A 6,501-nucleotide genomic window follows, 5' to 3' on the forward strand; every position below is an offset into this window, starting at 1 on the left:
CATATTGTATCGAATTTGTTAATTATATAAACACAAACTGTAATTCATTTGTACCTGATCTTGATTATTGTTCGGATGATCCATTGCAATTTCAAAGAAAAAAAACGAACGAGGATGATATACATGAAGTCAGACGTTCAGAGATTATATATGGGTTAAAGGATAATGAATACAAATTATAATTATATCTATAATTAGGCTAAAAACAAGGGATTTGATTGGGAATAATATCTAATTAATTAATTTATTATTTTGGTTTAGAATGATCCCTACATCCACACAATATATGTGGATCCACATTTGAACCTATACACACACACACACAACGAAGAATTTGACGTTAACAAGTTTAGATTAATAGGTGTGAAAAAGACCACCAAAGTTTATTATGGAAAATGACTTTCTTCTATTAGTTTTATTCAATTTAACTAGTTTAACTAGGTTTTAAGGGTACAGTTTAACCAGTTCAACCATTTTTTTTATTAAAAATACTAAGGTATAAAAAATCCTTAAATCATACTGAAGTTAGTCACTGACGAATACAAGAAACAACTCAAAATCTAAAAAAAAAACAAGCTTGATATCGGTTTTGAAGTTATCAACTTGTAACAACCTTCATGGCTTTGTTCTAACAAATGCTTTCTATTTTGGGCAAGTACTAAACTCAATTTATCCTTATGAGTACATGTGTGAAGCTATAAAATATTATAATTTCCTCATACTTGCTTAAATGCTTCACAAATATGAGAGGCAGAACCAGGAATTTTCGACAGGCGTATCACAATTTTTTTCCTGATGAAATATAAAAAGTAATACCAGATTAACCACAAAAAATTCATTGGTTATATTAAGAGCAATACCAAAGAGGTACACGTACATTCATATTATAAACGTTTGATATTGACAAGTTTATAAATTCCTCCATGAACATTAACAAGTAAAAATACGAAAAAAAACCAACAATAAAAAAAGAAGTCAATTTAAAAGGACAAAGTCTATGTATGTTGTGTCCATCCACATCATATTTTAGATATAAGCAGTAAAACACTCAAATATTATTAGCCATAATCATAGATACCCAACTTGTTTCGATCTAGTCCTTTATGCATAACATCAAACACTTGTAAGAGATATTGGAATAACCCTCAACACTTACCAATTTCCAGAAATAAGGATTACCCAAACAAATTAAAGTTTATCAACATTTGTAGATGAGATTGATTATGAAAAAAAGAAACAACAATACAGAAACCCATTTGGAATCTAAGTAAAAAATGAATTAGGAAAGGATATGATATTGTTGAGTTAAATTTGACTCCTTCAAGACAATCTTTAGGATATCTTTGAATAAATCTCTAGTTCCTAAGAAAAGGGAAGCATAATTTTGAGAATAAATTGGGTTAAGATTGAATCGAGAAAATAGTCTTCCTAAATAAACATTGAATTGATTTTGATCAAGTAAAATTGAGTGTAAAAGTGATTATTTGAAGAACCATTTTTAACAAATCATAATTTTGAGAAGAAAGTGGGTTAAGAACATGTACTTATATGATCCTTCATTTAATCATCTTTCTTTGCAAGGTCTAAGAAATAGCACCTCGGAAATCTAGTATTAGCACTAGAGGAACATAAAAGAAAATATATTTCTTGAACAAACTTAAGGGGTAGCACAGGCTACCACTGGTTACAAGTTGGTTCCGCCACTGCCAAATAGTTAAAACCAAAAACAAAGTTCTAACTTGGGTTATGGACAGTTGTATTATGTTTTGAGCTACTTTAAAGAATGTAATTTTTATAAGATGTTGGTATGGTTAGGACTCAACAAAATAACCTATACAAACAAGCATGCTAACCCAAAAACCATACACAACACTATACATACAAAAACCCAAGTAAAAAACCCTAAAAAAAGAAAAATGTCTCCATTCAATGTGTATATGTTGAAGATACACCCACTAACACAACATGTTAGTAACAATTCTAATGATTCATAGACCTATTGGGTTATACATAAAATACAATTAGTGTTCAAAATGACAAGAACAATTTAAGAGGGACTAATTTGTTAATTAATCATAAGTACGATGACTTAATTAGAAAATTGAAAGGTTGAGAGGCTTATTATGTTATTAATACGTGTTTGGATTATTACCATATATTATTAATAATGTATTATTGTTTTTAAATTCAAATAAAATATATAATAAAATATAACAAATAGAAGGATAGAAACGTTTGAATTCTCTCATATCTTGAATAATTCACATGTCCCTCATAGTCTCTCCAAATCTCTCAAATCTCTTTCCTTTTTTGCAGAAACAAAGGAACACACACAACTTTAGTTTGATTTTTGGTGACCAAGAAACAACAAGGCATATTTGCTCGTTTGTTCGATTCTCATTTTGGAGTGCGACTTTAATAAATGAAATCCCGTTTATGTTCTCTAGGCCATCCACCAAGTTGAAGAAAGGTATCCATTTAATTCTTCTTGTAGTTAGTCTTTTCGTTGTTTGAATTTTATGAACACAGGTCCAATAGCTAGATCATGATATTTTGATAAATTCCTCCTGTTCTAGTTTTGATTTGTAAATTTTGATTGAGCATCATTATCCAACAGTGATATAAGAGCATCGTGTTCATCATTTCTTGCATAACAAAAAAATTTATTTTGATGATAATTTATTAAGTATGATCTTGTACACACAAATGTGAAGTTATGTGTACCATATATACATATAGAAATTTCAAAAGGTTTTAAAAACAATAATAATATACTAGTTGTGAGACCCATGTATTACATGAGTTATTTTTTTTTAAAAAAGTTAAATATAAATGTATAAATATTTGAAAACTTTGAATTTATTAGAAAATAAGAAAAATAATGAATTGTCAAAATTGAAATGTTATTTTGATCTTTTAAATTAAAGAAATAATTTAGATAAATAAACAAATTTTTTTGAAAATTTAAAATTATAAGGTAACTCCATTAATGAAATTGATATCTATTTATTACAAAATTTATTGTAATTATTACATTAAAATAGTATGTGGAATTTAAAAAAATAGAAATGCCATAAAATGACATATGGAAAAAAATTAATTAAAAATAACCACACGATGACGTTTAACAAAATATATGAGAATAAGACATGTGACAAAAAAAGCTTCATTTATTAGAATATATATATATATATATATATATATATATATATATATATATATATATATATATATATATATATATATATATATATATATTGTAGTGACAAAGAACATGGTTTGGCATGCGGAATTTAAGTTTGCACAATTGAACATGATGATTTGGGTGCTAAAAGATATATTCGATCATAGTAAATGAGTACAAAAATGGATCTAGTCTAGAGCTTCATAAATATCTCACTCATTAATCACTATGACTACATCTCTCAAGCACACCTCTACAAGTGGACAAACCCACCTTATATGGAGGCGTTTGCATGTCTCTCTCTCACTGTCACTAACAAATGGGTCTAAAGGCTAATGCACCACATGCAAGTGAGTTTTACAAAAGTCAAACATTTACAAAGTCAATCATGAATAACTTTGCACCCCAACATTCTCCCCCTCAAAGTTAGGAATGAATGACCCACTTTACATCTTCAAAAATCAAGCACTACGCGGTTCGAGCCTCAAAGGTGACATATGTTGAAATAAACTTCAATCTTCAATTCTTCCATGATTCTTCAATTTGGGCTTTAGGATGTGAGACCATACAATCCGAGCAGCAACGAATGATCAAGAGTATTCCAAACTCCAAATAATCACCCATAAGTTGCGCACAAAAAAACACCCCAAAAATCTTCAATAAATCCAAACCCATTTCGAATACATCACTTCCGAACTTCCAATTGCATCATCTCGTGGGCTTCAAAACTTCAAGATCACTTCAGTCTTCAAATCCGTGTAATATGAAAAATTCAAGTTCGAATTTCCATATAAAACTTCTCCCCCTTTTTATAATCGAAATTTGATTATAAAACTCCAAGGAAAAAGAACGTGCTCTATTTAGAATTTTTCATGTCAAAACTCCCCCTTAACATGTGGCATAAACTCTGTGCTTCAATCTGGAAAACCCAAAAAATAATAAATTTTTATTGTCATTCACGGATTGCCTTTGACAAAATTTCTCAAAAATGGGTAGAAATTGTCAATTTTAAAATTCTGCAGTGATCCGTTGCGCCCAAAACAACCAAATATGCAAAACTCTCCCCCTTTTCCAAATCTGGGTAGAAAGCGTTAATTTGCACAAACTGCAGGGACCTGAAATGCATTTTCTTCAATTTCAGCAAAAACAGTCCTTTTTCGAATTTGGGTATGAACCGCCAAACATTCGAAATTTCAGGGGCTGAATTTGAAAAATTCTGCTTTTTGATCAAAATGTTCAAAAATTTTGCCAATCATTCGAAGCCTTGCCCCAACATTCGAAGTTAAACCATTTGTGTCACTTTGTTAAAAGAGCAGGGACCAAAATTGTAACTGTTCGGTTTCTTCTCCAACTCACCGATTCACTTGGTGCGAAGCGACGCTTCGTACAAAACTGCATCCAACACACACGATATATATATATATATATATATATATATATATATATATATATATATATATATATATATATATATATATATATATATATATATATATATATATATATATATATATATATAGAGAGAGAGAGAGAGAGAGAGAGAGAGAGTTAGGTTCAAATGTTTTTAGCAAATAGTGTGTGACTAAATGCACCAATGAGAATTCAAAAATAATAAATTATTAAATAAATTAAAAAAAGGTATAATGGTAAAGTTCCTATATCTAATTATGGTAAAAAATAATTCAATGAATATCTTCTTAATTAGTTTAACCCTACAAAGCCCACATCCCTAACCTTAAAGAGTACGACGGCTTCCTTAAATCATCAATATCTCAGTTCCTCCTTTCCACCAGAAATCATCGATACCTAAATTCCTCCTTTCCACCAGAAATCGATTCTTTCACAGCTGCATGTTCGTCGGCCTATTATGATCGGAAAGAGGCTAGAAGTGAGGGTTCGGTGGTGCTGGTGGATCGCTAGCATAGGCGATGGAGGGAGGCCGGTAGCGTAGGGCTGCTCCCCTAGGCTCCATTCTTCTTCTGGTCCGATTGTCTTGAAACACGAGGGGGGTTGCAAATTGGGAGTTGTAAGGCGACAGTAAGTCGTATGGGGTGGTGGCAATCGGCAGGTGGGTGGAATCGGTGATGGAGGAAGCTGTTCAACAATGATTCAATCAATAGGTAAAGGCTCCTTTTTTTTCTTTTTTTTCTTGTTTGATTTGGCAGAATTACATAGGTGTTCGTTTGATTAAGAATCAATGGATGTTTGTAGAAATGCCTCAAAGAGAATTTGACAGCTTTGTTGTAGAAATGGCCTAAAAGAAATTTTGATTTATATGTTGCACGCCAGGTGTTTGTAGAAATGCCTCAGAGAGTATTTCTTTTATTTTCATCATTAAACCTTTTGATATGTTTTTTTTGTTGTTTTATTAACTCCTTGTTTGTTAATTACCTGAGTAACATCAATCTTTTCTATTGGTATTTGATTTTTTTAATCAATTTAGGGTGAAGATTTGATTAAGGGTTTATAAGAGATTTTCACAAATTTGAGACATTTTAGAACTTAAACATTGTATGAATGAGAAAACTATTCTCAAAAGCATTTGTAATCACATGATTAAATAAGCAATATGTGGAAAATATCAAAATCTAACCTTCTAATATTTGAAAATTATTAAACTTAACATGTTTCACTGTTCACAATTTTATAATCTTGATTTAGTAGCAAATTTTATGTAATCTATCAGAATATATTCTATGTATTCTTCCAGAATATATAAAATGCTAGGAATTGCAAGTAACATTATAGTAATTCTGACAGAATGCATTTATACATTCTATGCTTTAGAATGTTTATATATAGAGAAATACGATTGTAAATGGAAAATCACATGCTTTTAATTCTTTATAGTGGCATGTAAAGTTATAACTAGCAGATTTTATTCTATGTATTCTGCGAGATTGTATTCTATGTATTATGCAAGATTATGTTCTGTATATTCTACCGGAATGAATTATATGTATTCTCCCAGGATGTATAAAATAATAGGAATTGCAAGCAACAAGTTTTTAACCATTATTAGTTTTTGTTGCATTTGTGATAGGAATGGTCGGAAGAATGGCTTGAAGACCTGATAAGAATGACTTGAAGAATGAGCCAAAGATTGATGACACTCACAGTTTAAGAATGTTCTTATTTTTTAAGAATTACACTTGTATTTATTCATTAACTGTATATTCAAGAATGCTGATTTTTTATGATATTCTTTTAGAATATGTATAAATATATTACATTGTAGAAGGCTATTAGTATGTAAGAATATGTATGAATTTCTATTTAAGTTCGAATGTATATGAAAATATTAAAATGTTGTTATT

At 29.9% G+C, this 6,501-nt stretch overlaps 1 long non-coding RNA gene across 1 annotated transcript; it reads left to right on the forward strand.

The window, feature by feature from the left end:
- Positions 1-2,243: 2,243 nt before the first annotated feature.
- On the forward strand, positions 2,244-6,501 carry LOC128133283 (uncharacterized). The gene is made up of 2 exons (XR_008231714.1): positions 2,244-2,470; positions 6,228-6,501. It is a non-coding gene; the product is annotated as an uncharacterized LOC128133283 (long non-coding RNA).

The sequence above is a fragment of the Lactuca sativa genome, chromosome 4 (assembly GCF_002870075.4).
Source record: "Lactuca sativa cultivar Salinas chromosome 4, Lsat_Salinas_v11, whole genome shotgun sequence".
Taxonomy (NCBI): Eukaryota; Viridiplantae; Streptophyta; class Magnoliopsida; order Asterales; family Asteraceae; genus Lactuca; species Lactuca sativa.